Consider the following 26,524-nt stretch of genomic DNA (forward strand, 5'->3'; position numbering starts at 1 on the left):
CGTGGTCTTGCTTGTGAACAGGACCGTTTTAGATGGGGTCTCGTCCCAACAGGGACCCTTCCTGATTCTCTGCCCTTCTCCACCCAATCACAGAGGTTGTGGATTCTCAGCCAGTCTCTGTTTATTATGAACAGACAATGTAGTCCAGTAATTGCATTCATAAACAATTCCCCAATGATTTAAGAAGCTCTGCTTGTTTACGTTTTGAAGCTTATGAGTTTGGTCTTTTAAAACAGCTTAAAGAATTGCTTTGTCTAGCAGAAGGAACAGACAGGATGGCTCACAGTTTATGTTACCTAAGCTTCCCCCTCCCCTCTTTTCTCCCTGATCAGCACCCTTGCCCCTAGGTCCCTAGGCTATGGACCTATATATCCCTAGCCTCTCCTAATAATTCATGCGATGCTTTTGTTCAAGAATTCAAGCTAGGCATTTGCTCCAGACTTGCTGGACTTCTGTTTATGGCTTTATCTAAATCAAGGGTTCTTGACCTGAGGTTTGTGAGATGAGCCAGAGATCTGTGATCACCAAGTAATTGCCATGAAATTTAGCACATGAGGGTATCTTTACTGGGGAGAGTTGGTAGTTTTCTCGGATCCTCAGTGGGGTGTGACCTCTGAAAAAAATCACTGGTCTTGATGCCTCTGAACTTTCAGGACCCACATCTGTTTCTTGCCTTGTAGTTCCAGTTACTTGGATTCTATTTTATTTGCAAAACTGTAAGCTCCCTGTGAGTCAGGACTGGAGCCAGTGCCATTTCCGTTGGAGGTTCTACCTTTCAGAGTTTGAGACACTTTTGTGAAGGAATTCGCCATCTCACTCCAACACACATAAAAGGACTTATGATTGCACGTATTTAGTTTACAGATGATGCCTGATGCATGGACAACTTCCCAGATCTTTGAGAAAATCTCTGCCCCTCCTCTGCAGAGGAACGTGCAGCTTGCTCACAGATAATAAGAAAGGAAAAGAGCCTTAGATGTTATCAAGACCAGTTCCCCTACTCTACAGATGAGGATACTAGGCTACTAAGAAGAAAGTGACTTGCCTAAAGTCATACAAACAGTGTCTGTCTGAGCTGGGGTGAGGAACCAAATGTTCTGGCTCTCCAGATTCCATGCCTGTCCTCCCAACCCTCTCTGTAGCCTCAACAGCACAGATGTTCTCAAGAAATGTTTTTGAAATAAATGAATGAATATTGGGTGGGGAAAGGATGCCTGTGGATTTAAAGTTTTCTTTAGTTAAAATAAGTTAATAAAGTCTTATTTGTTCCTCTCTCTCTCTCTCTCTCACACACACACACACACACACACACACACACACACTCCTGGAACGCACTGATGCGGCTCTTTGAGCCTGGAGGGAAAGACAAAGGTGGGGGGAGGGGGCTTCTCTCTTTGGAGCTTAAGGTTAAGGAGCCCTAACTTGACTGCATTGGACTCCAACCTCAGCTTCTACTAATAATACTTGCCATACCGCTTCTCAAACATGCATGCATTCATCTGCTGATTACTTATTGAACAGCTTTGGTGTTGAACGCTGTGCCGGGCTGAGGACGGGAGGGTCAGTAAACACAGGCCCAACCCTCTCCTCCGGTTGCCTACAGTCTCTGCGGTGGTGGCTACAAACCTTCATGGGCCGTACAGCCAACTGTCCCCACTCTCCTGACTGCAAGTCTGACAGGTCTTCAATGAGCCAAGGGAGTCCAAGTAGTCAGGATCATGTCCTTCTTGTGGTGGACACTACAGTATCTGCCATTTGCAATGTCAGGACCGGAAGGAACCGAGAGGACCCTCAGTTCAATGCTTTATTGCAAAACTGAGGCCCAGAGCAGCCATGGGACTTACCCAGAGTAATAAGAGAACCAGGGGTCCAGCCAGGGCCATCAGCTGGGTCTCAGAGGTTGGTCCCGGGGGCTGGATCAAACAAGGCAGAGAGAAGAGGGCATCCCGGTGAAGGCAAGAGCGAGGGCAAAGGCCGAGAGGTGAGAATGTGCACAGGATGAAGGGAGCAGAGAGGAAGATACTTTTGGCTTTTCATAAATTGTGCTAGAGTCAGACAGAGGCTGCCTTGGATGTAGGGCCCAGTCACTATCACGGAGAATTGTCATGTGGCCAGCTCCAGAAACTGAATTCAGTCTAGTGAGTGACGTTGCCCTTAGGCACCAGAGAGCCTAGAAGGCGGGAGATAGGACTGTCATCAAATTTATGAAGTACCACTGTGTACCAAAACATTTACATGTATTGACCCTCTCAGTGAGAAAATTACTGCCCACCCTACCCTTCCTTGAACAACCGTGAGGCTCAAATAATGATTATTGTTGCTCTAACGATAATAGCAGCAGCCATTGACTTGAGCGTGAACAGATGCTTAAGATAGAATGTGATCCAATAAGTGATTGGTTGTGACAGTCAGAGCCAGTGTATCCATCCCAATTTTACAGTGAGGAAGTGGCTCCACAGAGGAAAAGGGATTTGTTTAAGGTCCCACATTGGGCCAGCAGCGGCGAGGCGGGGGGAGGGGGGCACCAGGGCTGGGGTCTTCCTGCCCACAGGTCAGTGCCCATCCTGAGGCCACCCTAGCTCTGCGGCCAGCTCTTCTCCATGCCAGAAGGTGAGCATAGCCTTGAACCCACGGGGGGTGTGTGCTGGGAAACATCAGAATCTTCCCACAGCCCCCACCCTCCCTAACTCTGGGGGTGTGGCATGGCCTGGGCAGTGTGTGCACTCTCTGTCCTACAAGCGAAGGTGTCGTCCTCAGGCCCAGCTGTCACTAGACCTATGCCGAGTCCCGGCATAGGTGGCTCTGGTAGGTGATAGCCTTCCAGGCTTTCTCTAGCTTCTTTGTTGACAGAGGGAGATGAGCAGAGGGAGTCTGAGGGCCCAGTTTTGCAATAATGCAAAGAAGCCTTGGCTGAGAGCTCAGAAGAGAAGAAACCGACTGGATGAAGTGTGGACAATTGCCCCCTGGACAATGTGTGTGTGGCCTGGGAGGCAAGAATCCCAGGTTCCTTTATCCCACGTGGGGTAGAGCGAGGTGACGTGCAGGGTGAAGGGATACGCTTGACGATGAATGTGGGTGGTGTCCAGAGACAACAGTGAACACAGAATCACTTACGGAGAAGGAAATGAAAAGTTCAGTGATATTTTCAGTTCTTCTCATTATACTGTTTTAATTTGATGCTAACATGTCTTTACTACCTCTCCAAGCCTTGCCAGTGTGTGTGTGTGTGTGTGTGTGTGTGTGTGTGTGTGCGCGTGTGTGCTAAAAAAAAATTTTTTTTTTAAGAGCAGGCCCTGGGCTCTGAGCCTTTGGCAGGGCAACAGTATCTAGTTAGAATTTAATAACATTGTTTTTATTGTATTTATTTTTACTTTTAGGTCCTATTTATGGCAGGTGAGACTGGTTTTCCATTTGCAGTAGTGATATAAAGTTTCCATTTTAAAGACATTTATTTAAGTGAAAAAGAGTCTATTTAAAGAAAAATACTAAATGAACAATAATACAGGTGGTGTGTGCAGACATAGCCGCGGCGGTAAAGGTGGTTCTCGTACGACAGAAATTTGGGAAACATTGACATTTGCAACCATGGAACAAAAAAGTCACATATTCTCAGAACCAAAGGCCATTGAATTGCAGAAGCCAAAGATTCTAGAACCCCAGAATGCAGCATCTCAGCACCATATGTCCTAAAACGAACAATAAAATATCCCTAATACCATAAAACATGGTCTCTCACAAACTACCAGCACGTGGATACCAAGCGTGCCTTGAAGGTTCGATCCTCTCATTTTGACGCGAGGACGCTGAGGCCCCGAGAGATTAAGGGTAGAATGAAATAACATATGTGAGAGAGCCTTGTCAAGCATAATGGGTTCTTCAAGTATCAGGGATATTTGAAAAAGCGCCCCCTCAAAGTCACACGGCTTTCTCGCGCGGAGAACTAGGACTGAAATCAGCTTTCACGACTCCCGTCCCTGCGTCTGTTGCCTTCTTGCCTGCGAGCGCCTCCACCCCCCCAGCTCTGATGAGGTCCTTGAGACTCTGACTCAGGCCCAGCCTCTGCGGGGAGCTGGGGGAGCCTCTGCAGAGGCTGGGCCTGCTGGGCCCTCTCCAGAGACGGGAGCAGAGGCAGAGAAGGGGAGGCCGTGCTCAGGGGGCCTGGGCAGGGGGAATCACGCAGTGTTGTGGCATGTGTGTTGGGACTGGGGGAGTCGGGAGGCACATTTAGTCTTCTCCCTTCTCTGAGCTGGAGGGGTCCCACCTGCAACATCAGCCTGTTGCTGATTCCCTTGACCTCCAAGGGAGAACCCACTTTGTGATTCGAGTTCAGCTTTTTTTCTGGAGCCTCAGTTGCTTCTTTCATCTAGCAGTCAGGAAATTAACCAGTGCTTTTCCTAACCCCCCTGGGGCTTCAAGCATAGTTCCCAGGGTCTTATCTGTCAGGAGAATAAGGCTCCATCCCGGGGGTGTCGTGGAGAATGTCAGTGGGGTACAGGACACTAGGTAAGGCAAGGTCTTAAGGGCTGTTGATGTGATGAAGGGAGAAGAAATCCATCACTCTCTTGGGAAAGACCCTATCCCTTGGCTCCTAGGAGCATGACCTTTATTTCTGCATGTACCTGGAATTTATAGGATTCCCTTGGCCCAGGGCCAACCGCCCTGAAAAATCGAAGCCCCAGGGTATGGTGACAGGCTGGGCCATGTGGGGTAGTCAGGTACGCTACTCTGACTCGGTACCTCCAGGTACCCGAATTTTAGAATTGTCCACTAGCCATGGGTGCAGAGTGTGGCCCTGTCCGTACTCTGTAGGGAGAGGGGACCTCTGGCAGGGGTGCGGCGGGGCAGCGGTTTGCCCCCACCACAAAGCCAATGTGCCCTTTCTCCCAAAGACCAGACCTGAGGGAACTCCTCCGGACTAGCCTCCAAGGCCACAGAGCTGCCCCCTTCTCGTGGAGGGCACCTCATCCACCAGGCTCAAATTTTCACACCCACTTCTGAAGTGTGCTCTCTCTCCGTCTCCCCCAAGAGCTGTTTCATGTGGCTTGTGGGAGGGGAAATACCACGGGGGGCGGTTGCTTCTCTGTAGTTGCCCAGCTGGGGTGGCAGCAGCTTCCTGAGGGAGCCAGGGGCCCTGGGAGTTCAGTGATGTGGATTCCTGTGCAAATTTCAGGCAACCTTGCCACTGACCCCACCAACACGGCTGACCCTTCTTGGCTCACCGTCCTCCAGACAGGCGCCTGAGAAGGAGGGGGAAAGGGCCACTTCTCCTCCGGCCGGGCCCTGCGAAGCGTCGAAGCCATTCTCTCCGCATTAATCATGGAAAAGCCAGCACGCCCGAGCCTGGGAGGGAGAAAGCGCCTTTTTCATCTGTCTGGCTACAGGGCTTGAGAGCGGTGAACTCAAAAGTTCAGCCCTGGCCAAGCTCTTGCTTTTGACAGCTCTCCTGACCCATCTTCAGCCTCTTCCGCCCACACCCGCAAAGGGCGAAAGGATTAAGTCAATTTCACTTTTTCTGAGAAAAATGCTCCATAGCCCGTCTTATCCACTCTGCGGTGGAGGCCAGCTCATGGCTCCTTGGTGCCCGGCAGTGGGCTCCCCGCCCTCCCTGGCCGTTACCTTGGGCTGGGACTGTTAAGTATTTCCTCATTAAAGCCCTGGCGGCTGGGCTCAGGTCCGCAAGCCAACACCAATAGTTACAACTGCCCCGGAATGTTTGGACAGATTTCTGCAGTTACGAGTTTATGAAGTTGAAAGGTTTTGTAGACGGGGACTATGTTGGTGTTAAGGGAGACCATTTCTCCAGGGGGCCTGAGTTTGCTGTCTTAAGATCCCAGAGGCAGGAAGAGGAGGGGAGAGGGCCAGAAGGAACCAGGGTGGCCAACCAAGGAGTAAGAATAATGAGCCCAGACTATGAGGGGTCTGCTGCGTTAGGGACAGCAGTGAGGGAGCGCACCAAGGGGCACCCTTGCCTCCAAATGAGGAAATGCAAAGTGCATGAAAGGGGAGTGCTGAATTCTGAGCACCTTTTGCGACCAAAGGAACAGCCATTTGATCTTCATTGTTTTCTGTTCCCAAATCAGAAAACCTCAGGGCAAGATCGGGGAGTCTCTGGGGCAGGCCTCAAAGGGGCTGGGGACACCCTCTCCAAACCTGATGCAAAATGTTGTGTGTAGGTGCTTTCTCAGGGAAAGGATCCCTAAATTGTGTTATATTTGAAAAGGCATCTGTGACCAGAGCTGAGCAACACCCACCCTCCCACTGCATTGATAAGCAAATTGAGGTCCCTGCTAGTCAGTCCTCCACTCTTTCATCAAATGGAAGCATTGAGGCCACTGTAGGGAACCAGACAGAAGGTCCCAGCTGGCCTGATTGCTGATTATCACAGACAGGGAAAGGGGAGACACACAGACAATAAAGCACACAAACAAGAAATGTTCAGATGATTGGGAGGACTGTGAAGACGCAGACGTGGGCTCGCTGTATGGTTCTCAGGGTTGGGGAAACCTCTCTGAGGAGTGACATTGCTGCTGGGGCTCCAAATGCAAGAAGGAGACGGCTACGGGAAGGTCTGGGGAAGAGAGTTCGAGGCAGAGGGAACAGCCAGTGCAAAGGTCCTGAGGGCGAATGAGCTTGGAGGGAAGGCAGGAGGCTAGCATGGGGGGTGGGGGTGGCTAGCCTGGCCTCTGAACAAGAGGCAGAGATACAAGCAGATGAGGCAGGCAAGATGGGTCACGTAGGGCCATGGTAAGGAGTTTGGGGTTTATTCTGGGTACAGTTGGAAGCCATGGAGAGTTTGGAACAGAGAGGACAGAGGTCCCAAGAGGGCCAGATAGTACCCACCGCGAGAATCTCCAACTTAGAATTCCCGAAGGCGGGCCCAGCGTGCTGCCCAGTCTACCACACTGCCTCTTCCCCAGGCTGTCCTGCTTCACTCCCGCTGTGCTCTCTGGAGACAGAGGGCATTCAAGAAAGGGTGGGGTGGCCTTGCCTCCTTGACCATTGCAGTGATTGAGCTGCAGGCCGCTCTGTATGAAAGGGCTTTACTGTGACATCAGGCCCAGAGAGGGAAAGGGGCTTGCTTAAGGTCACACAGTACATTCGTGGCAGAGCAGGAAGTTGACCTACCTTCTCTCCCAGGCGGTGGTCTCTCCATTGGTGCACGTGCTCTGGTTTATCACAGCACACTCCGGTCCTGACAGTCATCCACAGGCCGGGGCCAGGCTGGGGCCCTGACAGGGGGTGGCTAGGGGTCTGCAGTCAGAGGGAATGATAGACAATGAGGAGCGGAGTGGTGCTGAAAGGGAAGCGCAGAGAGTGGCCAGGAAACTCCGTAATTCTTCCTGTTCTGCAGGAAGAACCACCGAAATGAAGAGGCAAGGCACCGTCTTCATTTCTCTTTTAAAGAAATTCGTATTTGTATTAAAAAGTAAGTTATAGGGGCACCTGGGTGGCACAGTCGGTTAAGCGTCCAACTTCAGCCAGGTCACGATCTCGCGGTCTGTGAGTTCGAGCCCCGCGTCGGGCTCTGGGCTGATGGCTCAGAGCCTGGAGCCTGTTTCTGATTCTGTGTCTCCCTCTCTCTCTGCCCCTCCCCCGTTCATGCTCTGTCTCTCTCTGTCCCAAAAATAAATAAACGTTGAAAAAAAAATTAAAAAAAAAAAAAAAGTAAGTTATATAGAAACGTAGAGAAAATTCACCTGTGGTCCGAAACCCCCCAAACATAGCCGTCGAGGAACAATGTGGTATATTGCAGATTTTGGTTCTGTTTCACGTAACACTTCCATCAGCCAGCGGCGTATAAAGAGCTGGGCTTCTGGGACAGGTGGCAGGGCTCATGTCCTGGGTGTGTGACCCATGCAGTCACACTGGACCCTGCACTTAGGAGGGCCCTAGGCTTGGCTGAATGTTCTGCTGTCACCATTTTGACATTTTTTTTTTTTTAATGTTTATTTTTGAGAAGGAGAATGACAAAGTGTGAGCGGGGGAGGGGCAGAGAGAGAGGGAGACAGAGTCTGAAGCAGGCTCCAGGCCCTGAGCTGTCAGCAGAGAGCCCGCTGCGAGGCTCGAACCCACGAACCGCGAGATCATGACCTGAGCCGAAATCGGACCCTTAACTGACCGAGCCACCAAGATGCCCCATTGAAATTCTTATTTATTTATTTATTTATTTATTTATTTATTTATTTATTTTTGAGACAGAGAATGAATGGGGGAGGGTCAGAGAGAGGGAGACACAGAATCTGAAACAGGCTCCAGGCTCCGAGTTGTCAGCACAGAGCCCGACGTGGGGCTCGAACCCACGGACCGCGAGATCGTGACCTGAGCCGAAATCGGACCCTTAACTGACTGAGCCACCCAGGCGCCCCATTGAAATTCTTAACAATGTTTGAACTCAGGGCCCAACATGTTCACTGTGCACTGGGCTTGCAAACTCTAGCTGGTCGTGCCAGGGTGGTCTGGGTGAGCACCCAGCTCTGCCTCCACTCGCTGTGTGGCCCTGCCCATGACTTTGTTTCCTAGGGCGTCAGACGGCGATAACTGGAGTATGTTCCTTGCAGCGTTGTCATGAGAAGTGCATGAGATCAGCTTGAGGGAGCTGTGGGCAAGCAGGTGCCCCCTAGGGCCATTCTGCTTCTTCCTCTGTGGTTTTGTTCATTTCCTCCCCTCTCCCTGGAGCTCTGCCTTGGCCCTGGGTGGCCGGTGGTCCCTGCTCTTCCTGGTCTAAGCCAGTGCCCCTTCCTCCAAGAAGGCTTTTCCAGGATCTGCATCTGGAGAGACCTTCCCTGAACCTTACAGCACTTTGGTGCAGTCTTATGAGGCCCCAGTTTCTACTTCGGATTATGAGAGCTTAGGTTCAGCGATTTCTTTCTCCCCAACTGTACTCTCAGCCCTGGTATTTCATAGACCAGACGCATTCCAAAAAGATTTAAAAATTAAAAACTGGGAGACCAAAAGTAGGGTTGGCAACTATTTCTTTTGCTAAAGACATTCTTAAAAGGCTATTGTTTAATATAGTGATGATTTCCTTAAAGGGAGTATATTTTTTTAAATGTTTATTTATTTTTGAGAGAGAGAGACATAGAGAGAGAGAGACATAGCACGAGCAGGAGAGGGAAAGAAAGACTGGGAGACACAGAATCTGAAGCAGGCTCCAGACTCCGAGCTGTCAGCACAAAGCTCAACATGGGACTCCAGCTCACAAGAGGTGACATCATGACCTGAGCTGAAGTCAGACGCTTAACTGACTGAGCCACCCAGGTGCCCCCACATTTTTTTTAAGTTTGTTTATTTATTTTGAGAAAGAGAGAGAGCATAAGCAGGGGAGGGACAGAGAGAGAGCGAGAGCGAGAGAATCCCAAGTAGGATCTGTGCTGTCAGCATGGAGCCCAATGCGGGACTTGATCTCACAAACTGTGAGATCACGAACTGAGCTGAGATCAAGAGTTGGATGCTTAACTGACTGAGCCACCCAGGACACCCCAGGGAGTACTTTTTGACATCAAACAAATCACAACCCCTGAGCAAAAGACAATTCTTTAAACTGAGTGAATGGAGCTTTGGTAACAACTAGATTGTTCTTACTCTCCCTTTGCTACAGTGAAATCTCCCCCTTGGACCACACTTCGGGCTGTTCCTCATCAGACTCTGCCTGGTTCTGCTTAAGGAGACCCTTGGCATTGCTCCCTGCCCTCACGGGGTTCCCCCCACTCCCTGCCAGACCCTGACAGCTATGATATTCAAGGGGTTATTTTTTTCGCCTTGAAAAAGCAGCAGGGTCAGTGGATTCCAAAAACTGTTATTAATCCTTAAAAAAATTCCACGTTCCAACCAAAATGTGGACATGCTTTGAAATGTTTGTAGTGCCTCCCTTCCCTCTCAGCTTTCAAGAAGTGAGGACTTCAAAGGCCATTTCCTTGCTGAAATAAACACTGGGGCTGGAGGTAGGGGAGAGAAACACGGGCTTGTTGAGTGGAAAAGAAAATTGCATTTTTCTTCTAAAAGGCATCCAGACCTATCACCGTGAAAATGGCCCCTGGTCTGGAGGACAAGGGCTGGGGGTGTATGTGGGCTGTGATGACAGGCCCCTTGGCCCTTGTGTGCTCCAAGTTGGGGTCGGGGGTGAGCCTGGGTGACTCTGTGTGCAGGGCCGTGTTAGCGACTGTGAAACGTTTCATCAGCTGAGCTTAAGAGCTTGACTTCGGAGCCTCCTGGCTTCCATGGCAGGACATCCCCTTAGTAGCTGCGGGGATGTAACTCTCCCCGCCTCAGTTTCCTCATCTGTAGAATGGGGATAACAGTTTTTGTGAGGATCAAGCCATCAATGCACGTGTCATTGTTTAGAGCAGTGCCTGACGCTGGATGGTAAGCACTAGACAAATGATAGCTGTTGAAATCACTATTGTTTATGGAAATGTCTAGAGGGCAAGATAGCTATCTAACTCTCGTCTCCAAGGTTTTGCCCATATTTGAAAAGATCCATGATTCTGATTACTTCCTAACCCTACCCCCGACTCCCTCAGGAGGGGAGCACAGTGGATTCCCTGGAAAAGGAGCAGGCCCTTAGCTGCCCCCCGCACCCCCCCTCTGTCCCGCTGGCCCCAGCAAGCCCTGCCCTGACCTGGGGGCGGGGAGCGGACAGGCCCTGCTCTTCTGAAAGACACAGAGGGCTTTGTGTCACTGCCCTGTCTCAAAGGCCCTGCTCAACCACCTACTAAGACAAGTGCCAGAGGGACGCACTTTATTGTTGTTGTTACTATTATTGTTGTGTTTGTTGTTGTTGTGCTGCTATGACTGTTGTCGTCATTGTTGTTGCTGTTAAATGGAGCCTGCCTAGAGGGTGGCCTCCTGGGACATCCTCCAACACCACCTGGGGGTCAGCCAGGCCCTGACTCAGGGGGGAAACCCTCAGGGGTTGTGCCCCAGTCACAGGGGAAGGGGAGTCAGAGGGGAGCCACAGGGGTAAGGCAGGAGGGGAGGGAGGTGGTCTGTAAGCTGCAGCAGGGCAGAGATTGGGGAATGTGTTCGGGGCCTGTCCCCAGCACGTGTCAAAGAGAGGCGGGGAGGGACTGCCCCGTGGAGAGGTCAGGCAGTGGAGCCCACGGCAAGGCAGGGACAGCTCCGAGAGCAAGGATCTGTTATCCCAGGCTGTAGAGACAGGAGAGAGGTCCCGGCTTGGTTGGAAGAGGGTGTCTTACTGGGCAGCTAGGGAGCAAGGGTTCCTGGGAAAGCAGGCCAGGCCCCGGGGGCTGCCACGGTCCACACCAGGGAGCCAGCCTCCCTCCCCCTCCCCTGACTGACCACTTGGGCCCCGTGTCTCTTCCTCAGAGAAGCCTTCCCTAACTCCTCCCTGGCCCTCAGCCTGTGACCCTTTCCAGTATCACTTAGTGCCCCTGTTCTCCTTCACTGCACTGACCGTAAGCCTAGTTTCTTGTTTGGGTAAAATGTTAACTGTCTCTTCCTTGGAGAATGTAAGACCCAGAGGAGATGGCCTCCATATCCCCTGGGCTCAGCTCCATGCCTGGGGCAGAGCCAGCTGGCAATAAATATTGGTTGAGTAGATAAATACAAAAAGACGTCACTTAGCAACAGCAATGGTGAGAAAAGAAAAGGCATTTTAGGTGATCTTGGCTAAATTCATAGATGTAGGTAATGTTTCCTTTTTTCCTTCCTTTGTTCCATCCTTGCCTCCCTCCTTCCTTTCCTTCTCTCTTTCCCTCTCTTCCTTCCACAGTACATCGAGCATCTGCTATGCACCCAGTCCTATGTTAGGCCCCGGACTGCTGTGTTGAACAAGACAGAGAAGGTCCCTGTTGGTATAGGGCTCGTGTTCTTGGGTGGGCATTAAGGCCAGGTGAAGATGACCCCGACATATTCCAAAGCGGGGCTGGCTGTTGAACTGTGGAAAAGCAGACTGCAAGGGCTTTCATCCTGCCCAGCCTCTTTTGGGATGGAGGAAAGAGCCTCAGAGGGGGAAAGGACTTGCCTACACAGGGGGCAGGACCAGGAGTCCCGGCCTTTATCTGAGTTCCCGCCACTGCGCCTTCCCTCAGCCCCTCCAGGTCAGGGGCCAGAAGTCCCTACGGGACCCCAGCAGGCTAGAGTCACGTGACACACAGAGAGCTCCTTGGAGCCTCCCAGAGATTGCCCAGGTTAATACTCTCATTATGCACATGAGGAGACGGAGGGCCTGAGAGAGAGGGGCCATTCCCAGGCCACACAGTGAGCAGAACCAGTGCGGTCTCCCAACAAACCGGGCCCGTCCTTTCTGAAGCCTGGCACGGCGCTCAAGAGGGGCCCAATGAATCCGAGCCTGCAGGAGGAAGGCATCAACGGAGGCCCACCAGCTAAAGGGAGACGCGATGGCCGCAACGCATTTTGCGTCTCTATGTTGCGGAGGCTGTTTCCTTGTGGTGATGAGCAAAGCAATATTAATGGGTGTTTATTCAAGTTTGCCGTGTGTCAGGCACTGTGCTGACTTAACTGCATTGCCTCCAAATTTAATCCTCGCGACAACCACATGTGGTAGCAACCTTCTCCCCACGTGAGAGAGAAGGCAGGAAGAGTTTCAGAGCCAGTAACCGAGCTAAGGAAACCAGGAGAAAGGAAGAGTTCATGAGAGAACTCTGGGACTGGAGGGGGAGGGGGTGAGGGCCCAGCCTGCTTAATTGGCCACGTTGCAGGAAAGACTACCATTTCAGGAATGCTGAACAGCTCATGTGAGACGGTGAGAGAGAGGTCAAAGGCTGAGGGCCAGTCTCCGCATCTGTGCCTCGGGTTTCAGGCTGCAGAGGCCCTTCCCACCCCCTGCCTCGTTTGGGTCTCATAAGAACCTGGTTGGGGGTGGGGGCGTCCTTTTCTCCATCTTACCATGAAGGATAACATGGCCTAAAAAAGGGGAGTGCCCGAGGTCGCCTTGGGTGCTGATGGCAGAGCCCAGGTGTCCCAGTACCAGGACCAGAGTTCCTGCTCAACCTTGCGCCTCTCAGTTTCTTCCACCCTCAAGGGAAAACCAGAGGCCCAAGGGCCATGCGGTCTGCCTCCTGGTGTTGCGGTTGAACTGTGTTCCCCTGGAAAGATACTTTGTTGCTGTCCTGACACCAGCACCTGTGAATGTGACCTTATTTGGAAATAGAGTCTTGCAGCTGAAGTCTTCCTGGATGGGAATGGGGCGCTAATCCAATACGACTTTGTCCTTATTAGAAGGGAAGAATGCCATGGGAAGATATGGACACTCAAGGAGAAGACCCCACGAGGCGACAGAGGCAGAAATTGGGGGCAAGCCAAGGAATGTCAAGGCAAGGATCGACGGCCACCACCAGAAGCTAGGAAGAGACAAGGCAGGATTCTGCCCGGCGTCTCAGAGGGAGCATGACCCCGCTGACACCTGATTTTAGACATCTAGCCTCCAGAACTGTGAGAGAATACATTTCTGTTGTTTTAACCCAGCCAGTTTGGGGTACTTTGTTACGGGAGCCCTGGCAAACTAATACACTTGATGTCTCATCTTTCTACCTAGTATGCAAAGTGACCCTCAAAATAAGGGGAAGCGTCCCTGATCTTCAATGCACAGGCCAGAAGCAAGGCCAAGGCAGGATTTCAGTAAGCAAGGATCATGCTGATAGTTTAATGCTTGTAAATATCTTACTATGTGCCGGGCACTGTTCTATTGCTTTATAGATAGTCACACACTGAATCCTCCCAATGGCTCTGAGAGCAGTACGATACTATTGCTATCTCCACTCGAGTACTTTAATACTCCTTTCAGTCCATTCTAGAGAGGCGAAGTGACGAATCTAGGACCACACAGCTAGTAATAAGCAGAGCCCAGATCCAAACGCAGGCGGTATATCTCTACCATGATGCTGGTTTTGGCAAACATGGAGGCGTTTATCATCCCTGCCAGAGAGAGATGCATAAGCTAAGCCCCAGGAGCGGAAGAGTCAAGGGCACTTTGGGGGAAATAGTTTTCCAAGGCAGGGAACTCAGGGAAGGAACCATGGCTTCTACAGGAACATGAAGGCTTGGACTTGGCCAGTGTCCGCACGGGACAGTAGATCAGGCTGTGGGCTCTGGGAAGGGGCTGCGTCTTCAGCATGATTCTGGATGGTATGCCATATGAGTCAGAATACTTAGATTACGCTGCGGTAAATCAACACCTGAAAGTTTTAATGGCTTGTAACATCCAGGCTTAGTTCTCGCTCCTGTGATACATTCACTATGTCTCCTTCTCACTCAGGGACCCTCACTCTGGAAAAGAGGGTGTTGGAGGGCCTCCCCCCCCCAGCAGTGACATGCTCCAGCTCATAACATGGTGCAATTCAGAACCGGCACTGGTCATGTGGTCCTACCACCACAAAGAGACCAGGTGGTGTCATCCTTCCCCGAGCCGGGAGGCAGAAACCCAGGAATGCTCGGTGGACAGCACTAATGAGAACCACAGAGCTAAGGTGCACTAAAGGACAAGGTACGCACACCATCACACCATCTCCTTTTAGCTTTGAGATTCTTTCAAGGAGAAAGCCCCCTTCAGTACCAGCGTTTCACCAACCCCTTTCCAACCTGTGTTGATCTCTCTCATCAACTGTGAACACCTCTCGGGTTCCAGTCTGTGAACAACAACAGCATTTTCAGACTTCAGTTAGAATGTACTAATATTATTTGGCTTTTGTGGCATGCATTTTTGCCTTTGTCCAACATGCATTTTCCATTAGTAGCAGTAATAAGAAGTTTCCTTTGAGAAAAAAATTAATTTAAATAAAACACAACAGGGGCGGGCGCCTGGGTGGCTCAGTCGGTTGGGTGTCTGACTTCGGCTCAGGTCATGATCTCGCAGTTCGTGGGTTCGAGCCCCGCATTGGGCTCTGTGCTGACAGCTCGGAGCCTGGAGACTGCTTCAGATTCTGTGTCTCCCTCTCTCTGTCCCTCCCCCACTTACGCTTTGTCTCTCTCTCTCTCTCAAAAATAAATAAACGTTTAAAATTTTTTTTTAAAAAACACAACAGGGGCGCCTGAGTGGCGCAGTCGGTTAAGCGTCCGACTTCAGCCAGGTCACGATCTCGCGGTCCGGGAGTTCGAGCCCCGCGTCGGGCTCTGGGCTGATGGCTCAGAGCCTGGAGCCTATTTCCGATTCTGTGTCTCCCTCTCTCTCTGCCCCTCCCCCGTTCATGCTCTGTCTCTCTCTGTCCCAAAAATAAATAAACGTTGAAAAAAAATTTATAAAAAAATAAAAAACACAACAAAAAATACTAGAGTGAACTTTTTTTTTTAAATTTTTTTTTCAACATTTTTTATTTATTTTTGGGACAGAGAGAGACAGAGCATGAACAGGGGAGGGGCAGAGAGAGAGGGAGACACAGAATCGGAAACAGGCTCCAGGCTCTGAGCCATCAGCCCAGAGCCCGACGCAGGGCTCGAACTCCCGGACCGCGAGATCGTGACCTGATTGAAGTCGGACGCTTAACCGACTGCGCCACCCAGGCGCCTCCCCCCCTTTTTTTTTTTTAATTTTTTTTTCAACATTTTTTATTTATTTTTGGGACAGAGAGAGTAGAGTGAACTTTTGAGTCAGAAGGCTTTGGTTCAAATCTGGATTCTTCCACTTAGTAGTTCCTTGACCTCGGGCATGTAAGGGAACCTCTCTAAGCCTCACAGTTTCCCTATCTGGAAAATGGCACTAACATGGGTGACCACATCGTGGGATTGTCGTGAAATGTTGGTCAAGCTCTTACCATACTGCCTGACCCATAACAAGTTCTCAATGTCAGCAGTTATTATTATCTAGCTGGGTGGCCTTCTCCCCTCACTGGCCTCAGTGTCCCTGTCTCTGAAGTGGGTTCAGGGGATGATCTATGGTATGGGAACCTGTCATTCCTGTTTAGCATGGTCAAGGAAGATGCAGGTCCTTGAATGCCAGGGTGACTGAACTTAGGGAGGCAGGGAGAGGACCCAGAGAGCCTGGCAGTTCCCTCCCCTCCCCCGTCCAGGTCCTTCCCTTCAGGTATTATGCTGGGCCTCTGGCTGACAGCTGTGTTTTCTCTGCTCAGCAAAGGTCTTTCCTGTAAACAGTGGAAGTCGGGTGACCTCCAGCCCCGGAAGGCCTCACCCCCAGGGGCCTGGGTGAGAAAAGACTCCTTGTATCTGGGGTAGGGGTGAACTCTGCACTCCCCAGGAACAACTATTCCGGCAGCATTCCTCCTGGAACGCAGCTGGAGGGCCGACCCTCCACCAGAAATAGCCTCCCAGTGGCTTTGCTCTGGTCTCCCTGCTTGAGGGGGGGCTCACCTCCAAGGGCCCTGCTGCTGGGAAGGCTGAGAGTCACAGCAGCCCGAACAGGACACAGGATGCCCCTTGGGAAAGTGGCCAAGCTCTCGCCAGCTCAGATCTGAGTCAGGCATTGCGGGGTCGTGGCCTGGAACTCCAGCCTACGGAGGCATGGAACCGCATTTAGAAAGGCAACCTGTTTGCACCTGACTTGAAAGACCCTGACGCTTCCTGTCCTCACCTCAAGCCGCTCCCCTTCTCTGCACAGCCCGTGCAGCTCCTCGCTCTGTCTTCCCTAGCAGACCTTCTCCTGCACTGGTCCTTGCCCTGGTCCTCACCCTGGCACAGAGGCCCTCCTCCTGCCTCCTCACAAGGCTGGCTTCTTCTCAGCTCCTCCCTCACGTCTCAGCGTAAACATCACCCCCTTAGAGAGGCTGCCTGGCCCCTCCATCCAAGTGGCCCATCCTATCACCCTCGACCGTGTATCTGTAATTTTCTTTCTTATTGGCCATTTAGCTTTTTATGGTCTTGCTTGTCTCCACTAGAATGTACGTTCCATGACGCAGAGACTGTGACTGTTGACATCTGTATTTTCTTGGCTCAGCCAAGGCCTTACCCATGAACATGAGCTATTGAGTGGCCTCCAGTTCCCGGAAGGCCCCGTTCCAAGCTCTGTCCCTGCCTGGGAGGCACTCAGTAAATACTGGTTAAATGAATGAATGAGTGAATGGGTGAATGCATAAAAGGGGAGTGCCAGAAAAGACCCTGGATGATATTTACTATCTTAATAGTAGCTACCAATTCTTTTTTTTTTTTTTTTAATCCAAGTTAGCTAACATATAGTGTAATAATGGTTTCAGGAGTAGAAGTTAGTGATGCATCACTTACATATAACACCCAGTGCTCCTCCCAACAAGTGCCCTCCTTCATGCCCATCACCCATTTAGCTAATTTCCCCACCAGCACCCCTCCAGCAACCTTCAGTTTGTTCTCTGTGCTTAAGAGTTTCTTATGGTTCGTCTCTCAATAGCTACCAATTCGTAAGCATTGTCCCTGTGTCCTGCACTGTGCTATGTGCATCGCCTACATTATCTCACTGGGTCCTGCTGCAGCCCTGTGGGCTTAAGTAATGGGCCACGGACACATGTGCTGCAGGGTGTGGGGCCCCAATCTCAACCCAAGTTTGCCTCATGGCAAAGCCTGTGCTCTTAACATCCTCCCCTGCACACAGAGGTGGGAAATGACTTGCCCAAATCCGGCTGGAGAGAGAACCTTCTCCCTGCCTCCCCGTAGCCTCTCCCAGCCAGGGCAGCTGCTGGTGCCGTCTGCCCCAGGTTCCTTCAGAGAGAGCACGTAGGGTCAACGTCCAGCTCCCAGGCAGTAGGAGGCAGTTGGGGTTTCTCTGAGTCATCCGAACCCCTGAGGCCCCTACAGGTCAGCTCCCAGGCTGTCAGGCCATGACCTGAGGCCACTCATCTGGCTGACTCTCTCACGTCTAGTCTCCCTCACTGGAGAATGTGCCAGGCTCACCGGGGTACAAGGCAGGGCCTATGTTTCCGCTGCGACGCTCTCAGCCCCCAGGAATGCTGCTGACTCACAGCAGGCAGGCAGGCCGGCTGTGACTCAGGGCGGTGCAGGCACAGCCCTCCCTCGGGAAGGGAGGAGAGAGTCCCCAGGTGGAGTGGCGGCCAGCCCCCCAGCTCGTGGCCTGACACGCGTGAGGGCTCTGTCCACGAGAGTGAATGTTATCCTCTAGCTCAGTGACCCAGATAGCTCTTCCTTGGTGGGCCTCGATTTCCCTGTGGGTGCATGGAGCAGAGGCCCCGCATGGTCCATGATGGGATGTCATCTGCAGTTAAGACAATGAAAGTGAACGAGAACCTCAAGTGCCCACGGGCGGACTCTAGGCTGGAATTTGTGGAGGCCGATGCCCTGGGGAAGGGCTCAAGTCTCACCCTTAACACCACCTCACATGTGGACTTGGTAGAATTACCTCCCCCACGCTGGGCCTCAACCCCCTCATCTGTCGACAGCCAGCTTCTAGTGGGCAGAGTGGGCCGTCACCAACTCGACTTTTATCCACACTGCTCCCCCCGCTGAGGATGTCCTGGCCACCGTCTGCCTCCTGGTCCTTCAAGGGCCTGGTCCATCGCGGCTTCACCGAGGAGCCTTGCAGAACCTTCCATTCAAAACTCATCTCTCACAGATGTTAAAACAATGTCATGAATCTACATGTGATTGCATTAAAAATGTACAAAATATATTAAGCGAAAAAAGCAGGAGGCAGAATAAAGTGCATAAAATGCATTTTGATCCATATATACGTGTCTATAATTGGAAATGCATAGGGAAAAAAAAGGCCTAGAAGGATATATATAAAAACGTTAACCATGACAATCTCTGAGTCATGAAGATGATGGTGATATTTATTTTTCCTTAATATTTTTCAAGGCTCTCTAAATTGCATGCGACGAGCATGTTGCTTTTATAAACAGAAAGACATTAGAGCTTCTTTCTAATTTAAAACTCCTTCTCCACCTCCCCTGTGGCCTTTTGCCAATCGTCTCCTCTGTGGCACACACTGCTTTTCCCGGTGTGACCCGGTGCCTGGCCCACCGCAGACTCTCAATGCCGTCCTTGATCGGAATCGGAGGGGTTGCCCCGTCTTGTGGGCGTACCTCCTCTCCCATGAAACGGAGAGGCCCCCCGGAGGAGAGACAGCACCCTACACCGCGTGCCAACATAGAGGCAGCACATCGTCAGAAAAGGAGTCGAGAAGCCTGAGTGTCGGTTCTGGAGATGGCCCTAAATCGCTGCCTGTGTCTATGTATCTAAGTCCCCTCCTCACTCCAGGCCTCATTTCCCTCACCTGCAAAATGAAGGGTTGGACTCTACAATCTCTACATTAGTGCTCTCCAATGGAGCTTTCTGCAATGATGGACGAGTTCTACCACTTTGTTGTCCAATATGGTAGCTGCTAGCTCTTGGAAGGTGCTAGAGCCATTTAGAAATGGAATCAATTTAAATCTAAACAGCCATTCTTAACTAGTAGGCACCAAAGGGATGGATGGTGCAGTTCTAGATAACCCTTTTAGCCCTGACGTTTGGTGATTCTCTTATTTATTAAAGTTTCATTTTCTCAGAAGAGCACCTGGTCTCCCACCTCTTCAGGAAATGTAACTTCCCCCAACTGCAACCATGTGACTCCAAGGAGGCCTGCCGTCTTTGTAGATCTCACCCCCAATCCTCAATGATCGGCCAGGGTGGTCACTTGACCCAAGGTAGACCAACTAGAGCCCTTCTCTGGGGCTTTTAAGTTGCAGTGAATTGAATATAGCCTAAAATTAACTTTCTAAAAGCGAGTGAGCAATTCAATTCAATTCAGCGTTGTACAACCACCACCTCTGTTTGGTTCGAGAACATTTTCATCACCTCCAAAGGAAGCCTCCTACCAATTAAGCAGCTGCTCTGCCATTTCCTCTTTCCAACTCTTTTGGCAACCACCAATCCGCGTTCTATGGACTTGCCTCACCCAGGTATTTCAAGTAGATGGAATCATACAATATGTGAACTTTCGTGTCTGGCCTCTTTCACTGAGCTCATCCACACTGTAGCATGTATCAGTACTCCATTCCTTTTTTATGGCCGAGTAATATTCCACTGCGTCTATTTACCACAATTTGTTTATCCATTCACCCACCGAAACACATTTGGGCGGTTTCCACTTTTTGGCTATTGTGAATCGTGCTGTATGAATATTTGTGTACAAGTATGTGTTTAAGTCCTTGTTTTCACTTCCTTGGGGTACATAGTTAGGCGTGGGATTAATTGCCGGATCTCACTGGCACTTTACAGTCCCACCAGCAATGTCCGGTTGGGTTTGAGGGTACTCTAGATGGAACCCTCCGCGTTGTGAGACACCAAATCCCTGCCTGGAACCTGCAGCCGAACCGCCCTCTGGTTCCCTCTGCCAAGAGTCTCAGACAGACAGGAAAACAGCTGTGGCTTGTCATCTGATAAGAGACAAGAGGCTGGTGGTAAGGGTGGGTGGGAGGTGGGTTGCAGTGGGAATAGAGGGCTGGGTTCCCCTGAGGACACTGTGGGGCAGGGAATATGGAAGAGAGGCTGGAGGCCAGGCCAGGGGAAGGAGGGGGGGAAAGGTGGAAAGAAAAACTCAGCAGAATCGCCAATGTTTAGATGGCCTTTCCAGAGTAACTGAGACAGCTCGTCTGGGGCCAACCATGAAGGCAATGTTCTTTCAGGGTCTGAGAGGAAACAACTCCGATTTGGTTTTCTGGGCAGGGGGAAGGAATGGAAAGTGATGAGGAAGGGTGGTTGTAGAGACAGGGCTCGGGCCACTCTACCCTTTAATTCTCTAGAATCTCAAATGTGGGATCTGGGCCCACAGGAGCAGAGCCCAGTTGGTTGTTTTCTAAATATGATCCGGGGAGCACACACAGGTAACAAGATGAGGGCTCAGGGGGTGGAGGTAGGGAAGTCCTAATTGGGGACAATGAGAGAAAGTGCCAGATGGCGGGAGCTGTGTAGTCCTTGGAGGAGGGGGCAGGCCACCCGTGCCATCTTTAGACATGCTCCTGGAAAGAAAATGGAAAGATAATTGACTCTTCCTTCTTGCACAGTTAATTAAATTTTTCTTTTTAATTCGTGATAGTTGGAGTGCATGAAACATGGGACTTCACACATCGATGAATTGCTCCAGGTTCATGGCCCACAGACGCAGGTCTTCTGACAAATTCTATCTCCCACGCACATAAGTTTACCAGACCACCATAACCAAGGTCCGTGCTGGGTGAGTTAAACAATGGAAATGTATTGTCTCCCAGTTCCAGAGGCTACAAGTCTGAAATCAAGGTGTTGGTTCCTTTCAGGGGCTATGAGAGAGAATCCGGTCCGGGCCCCTCGTATAGCTTCTGAGGGTTTGTTGGAAATCTTGGGGATTCTTTGGCTTATAGAAGCATCACCCTGATTTCTGCCTTTATCTCTATATGGGATTTCTCTGTGTGTCTGTCTATGTGTCCAAATTTCCCCCCATTTATAAGGACACCAGTTATATTGGATTAGGCCCCACTCTAAGGGCCTCATTTTCATTTGATTACCTCTGTAAAGACCCTATTTCCAACTAAGGTCACATTCTGAGATACTGGGAGTGGGATAACAACATACTCTCTCAGAGGGACACAGTTCAACCATAAACAACAAGATATCCCTCCATCCCTCCATCAAGAAAGATTTAGGGTACGATTGTATCCACTGTATTACAGAGAATATTCCTGACAGGAAATAACTGCCATTTTGCGTAAGTATCTCTGAACACCAAGTCTTCTGCTTACAATTGTAGAGGCCTGACCATTTGAGGATTTTGAAGAACTATCTACAGTCTAGCTTCCAGCTTCCAACATTTCAAAGTATCCCTCCTTTCCAGCATGCACAGTTCTGTTGCCAGGTACTGGAAGATGTGTTCATGTGGCTATGCAGCTCTGAACCTTCACCTGTGTCTTTATGCCAGGTGAGTGGGCTCAGGAGACAGCGGGCGGGTCCTTCGAGACATGTCTATCCAGAGACAGCTGACTTAACCATATATAAAGCCTAGACAGCCACTAGATGCAAACTAAATGTATTGCCAACTCAACGTCCCCTTAACCAGAACCCCAAAATGCCACGGACCCTTCTAAAGCCATCTGACAACAAGAAAAATCTGGCAGTAAGGAGGTCAGAGGGGGAAAAAGTGAGTGATCTCAACTGATTACAGTTAGAATGACTTGTGCAATTTTTACAGAAACACATGACCATGTGAACACATCGCTAGGGCCTTTCCCCTGGCTTAGAGGGGGGCCTGTGCCAGGAAAGGGTCCTGAAGCTTAAACTGGACTGGTTTCACGGTTGATTTGCCTCTGGATGAGTGCCTCTCTCCATCGTAAAAGCCTCCACGAGTCAGAAAACAAACAAACAAAACTCCACAAACATTCATTCAAGAAGGACGTGTTCATCTATTATATGCCAGAGCCTGTGCTAGATCCTGATGAAGCGGAGACAAACAAAGCAAGCTGAGAGCAAATCCAACTTCTAGACATCACAACCTCCCCGGGGGCCCAGCCCTGGAGAGACTGGGCTCTCCCAGGGGTGAGTCATCAGATGGAGGAGAAAAACGAGCCCCAGCTTGGGCTGGAAAGTTGGCCTTTCCCTTTGAGAAGTGTAATGAAAGATCCTGGGAAAAGAAGCCTCCTCCTAGAAGAATCTTGATGCTGGACACAGCCCCCAAAGAGAGGTTATCCATTAAGCTAGGAGTAAAATCCCCAAATCAGACCTCAGAGCCACCCTTTCCCCAGGAAAATGTCCCCTGTCAGGAGTCCTAGACCTCGGGGCCTAAAGCCTCAGCCCCTGTGTCCAACCTCTTGCTTTGGTTCAGAACCTTCTTCCATCTTTGACTTGTGATGAGCAGAAGCATATGACTGCCTAAACCAGTCCTTCCTGCCAGTGACTGACCAGTCCCAGCCGCCTACCTCAGCTTTTGCCCAGCCTCATTCTGGACCGTGGCACCCTGAATCACTTGAAGGACACGCACCTTGGGGGTGTCCTCCTCTCTGAGCCTCAGTCTCTTCATATATCAAATGGGACGACAATGGACCATCAACTCCAAGAGGGCCGGGTGATTTGTCTTGTCCATCCCTGGGGTCTCAGCCCCACGGAAGTGGATGGCACCCTAGTAGGTGTTTGTCGTGTGAATGAATGGTATAGAGAGATCCTTGACCTCTGCGTGGAGGAGACCGTAGATTTACATTACAAGAGCTGGTACTTGTTCAGTTGCAAGTGGTAGACACGAATGCAACCTGGCATGAGACGGAACAACTGTATCCATTCATATCGCCCAAGTCCCCGGGGTAATTATAACGTTAGGATTCTTCTGCTCAACTGACAATATGGTGAATCTGTCTCCACCTCTGCACTTGGCTTTCCTCTCTGTTAGCCCTTAGAGTTAGTCTGGAGTTAGGCCTACAGTCCAGCAGAAAAGAGACAATCTTGTTCTCAGAAATTCAAACAAAAATCTCGGAAGTGAGTCTCATTGGATAGACTTGGGTCCCTTGCCCATTCCCAAACTAATCCCTGTGGCCAGGGACATCTGATGTTCTGATTACCCAAGCCTGCCCTGGAGTTGACTCACCAGTAGGAAGGAGTAGTTCTGCAAACGAAAATGCAGGTTCCATCACCAGGAAAGGGGAGGTGGCTCCCCGGCCGACAGCAGGTGCCCACCATAGCACTCGACTAAAGCCTGAAGTGTAGGCAAAACTTCTCCGCTCTGAGCCTCGCCCTCTTCACCTGTCCTTGGGGACAAAGACGACCCTGACAGAAACCCTGTGCTTCTCCTCATTCTAGAGCCTTTGTGAGGTCCCACCAAGGCTGTGAGTTATAATAATGACTAACATTTATTGAGCCATCGCAGGCATCTGGCCCTGTGCTAAGTAAACTCTTGACACATTTATTTTAATATTTACAACAATCCGTTTTACTGATGAGAAGCAAGCCGAGAGCAGTTATAAGGCTTGTACACTGTCACATAGCTAGCAAGGGTGGAGCTGGGGTTTAAAGCAGTGCCCTCAAGCATGAAGCTATATATAAACTGTAAATAATTTTACAAGCATAGGGATTATTAGTAATGGTCTGTACTGTTAATAATAGTAATTTTTTTAAAACCCTGAAAGGGAAATTCAAATAAATTCAAACAAATGTTTGTTTAGCACCTACTATGGGCTGATCACTCACCAGGGGCTCAGAGGGAGACACATAAATAACTGTGAAACAGGCAGACTGTGATCTAATAGAGCCATAAACATGCCCCAGGGGAGTGTGGGGAGCAAGAGATTGACTCCGCCCGGGGAGGGGTGAGGGGAGGGGACCTGGAAAGGTCTCTTAGAAGAGGTAGGATTTGAACTGAGCTTGAAAGATAAAGGGACTTCAACAAAGGGAGGAGAGAGAAAATCAACTTTATAAGTGATCTGGAAGGATCTAAAGGCCCAGTGCAGAGTTCCTGGATAAGAGTTAAGCATGTCTATGCAAAATAACTTTCACACCAGCAGGAGCTTCAAAAAGTGATTGAGTAAGTGGAGCGCAGCAGTTGCCATAGGAACAGAGGCAAGCCTCATCCCTGTCATTAGTGAGCATCCCTGGCTTTGAGCTGTCTAGCCAGGGCCAGGAGGCAGCGGGGGCTGGGCTGAGCTGTCCCTTAGAAGAAAAGCCCAGCAAGATTGCTGCCCTGGGAGACTGGCTCTTGTTTCATAGGGAGGAGAGCTGACAGGTGACATCTGGTTCAGAGAAAATAGCCAGCCAGGGGAAGCCTCTGCCTCAGAGGGCTTTGGGACATCCCGAAGCTACTAGAGCAGGCACTGGGACATCAGGGAGGGAATGCGAAGGGCAGGGAACGGGCCTGAGAACCACAAGTGGCCAAGGGGTAGAGTTCTATCCGGGATGCCAGGGTGTGAGGGTACCTCCCGGAGCGTGGCCTCCCAGGACCCCTGGGGACCACCAGGGCATCCCAATGCACTGAGAGAGTTGGCATCTAACCACTAAGAGCACAGGGGAAACCGTAAGTGAAGACGCCAGTGACAGGTTAGGTGTCTCTAACAGGAGAGTGAATGGTGGGGTATTTAATGCAACAGGCATTAGACCCCAGACGTATGTTCAAATCTTGGCTCTGACACTTTCTAGCTGTGTGACCTTGGGCAAATTACTTACCCTTTCTTTCCTTCTCAGTTTCCCCATCTGTAAGATGTAGACGAGGGTAATAATTTTACCTGCTTCATAGGCCTGCATGAGAATTAAGTGAGATAATAAACACAGTCATGTATGGTAACTGGCACACAATGGACGTTCAATAAATGCAAGCTATTATAGCATTATTATGACTTCCAAGTTTCAATTGGGTATTGATTCAGTGTCTTCCCCCCCCCACCCCCAGGCAGAGTTTCCTTATATTTGTGCTAAAAGCCAGGTTCTCCAAATATAGAAGACGAGGACAATGACAACAGTGAGGGTAGCGAGGGGACCCATTTACCTTCCGAGTGTCCAGTGACTATTATCAAGAAGGAGGGAGTCAAGGTTCTGTCCCTGCGAGCCAAGCCAAGAAGTTTGAGCCATTTACTACAGGCAGTCGGTCGCCATTGAACATTTTGGAAGAAAAAAAAGGACTTGATCAAGGGAATGCAGATTTTCGTCCCTGAAGCTCTATGCACTTGTAGGAATAGACTCTAAGTATAATGACAATAGAATCTAAATATAGTAACAATAATAACAACAGCTATCATTTCACGAGAGAGCTTATTATGCACCAGGCACCGTGCTAAGAGCTTCACATGCCTTGTCTGTTGTAATCCTTATAACAACCTTATGAGGTAGCTACTATAATTAGTCCCGTTTTACAAATAAGAAAACTGGGGCACTGAGAGGTCGACTCAGGTAGCTAAGTCACACAGCTAGCAAATGGCAGAGCTGGGCTGGAACACAGCCACCTGGCTCCAGGGGTCTGCCATTTAACCCCTGCACTCTTTTTCCTTCCCTGAACCCAGAAGAGGGGGTGCTGGTGGGCAACCTGTCACTCTCACTTTTAGGAGCCCCACCATTTATCTGGATTTCAGTCTCCCCCCCCCCCCCCCCCGCAGTCTGATGCTCTGGGACTTCACCTCTTTCTCTGAAAGTCCCACCTGGGGTGTGTGTGTGTGTGTGTGTGTGTGTGTGTGTGTGTGTGAGAGAGAGAGAAAGGGAGAGAGAGAGAAACCAGCTGACCAGGGAGGACGGAAGCCTCTGGACATCAAAGTGGGCAGAGCCCCGGATGGATGGGCTGGAGGCAGGCCTGGGTCCCGTTGGGCTAATTCCTCCCAGGGCTGGCAGAGGCCACGGCGGGAACTTCTGAGAAGGTGGAGAACAAGTCCTTTCATACGGCCTCCCTTTGAGCTGGCCTCCAGGTGGGGCCGGGGTCGGTGGGTGGAGGGCGGGGAACGAGCCGAGAGGCGAGGCCGCATTCGGGCTGGGCAAACAGATTGGGCAGCGGCTGTGAGCACAGAGCGCCCATTGTGGACCCAGAGCTCTGCTTTCAATAATCTACTCGGAAGAATGTTTCATTGAGCGCCAGAGAAAGGAGCCATTGAAATGCCCAGGACTGGGGCCCCGTGAAGGGTTAAAGGCAAGGGGCTACGGTGCCCTGGCTCTTGCCACTCCGGGTTCAGATGTCTGATCTGGGGATCCTGACACTAAA

General features: G+C 50.6%; 1 long non-coding RNA gene across 1 annotated transcript; it reads right to left on the bottom strand.

The window, feature by feature from the left end:
* Nucleotides 1-1,361: 1,361 nt before the first annotated feature.
* On the bottom strand, nt 1,362-25,578 carry LOC102899983. The gene is made up of 5 exons (XR_439598.5): nt 25,328-25,578; nt 25,009-25,080; nt 7,126-7,251; nt 5,220-5,340; nt 1,362-2,170 (listed from the first exon to the last, which is right to left on the bottom strand). It is a non-coding gene; the product is annotated as an uncharacterized LOC102899983 (long non-coding RNA).
* Nucleotides 25,579-26,524: the final 946 nt, after the last annotated feature.

This window comes from Felis catus, chromosome A1 (genome assembly GCF_018350175.1).
Source record: "Felis catus isolate Fca126 chromosome A1, F.catus_Fca126_mat1.0, whole genome shotgun sequence".
In the NCBI taxonomy this organism is placed as follows: Eukaryota; Metazoa; Chordata; class Mammalia; order Carnivora; family Felidae; genus Felis; species Felis catus.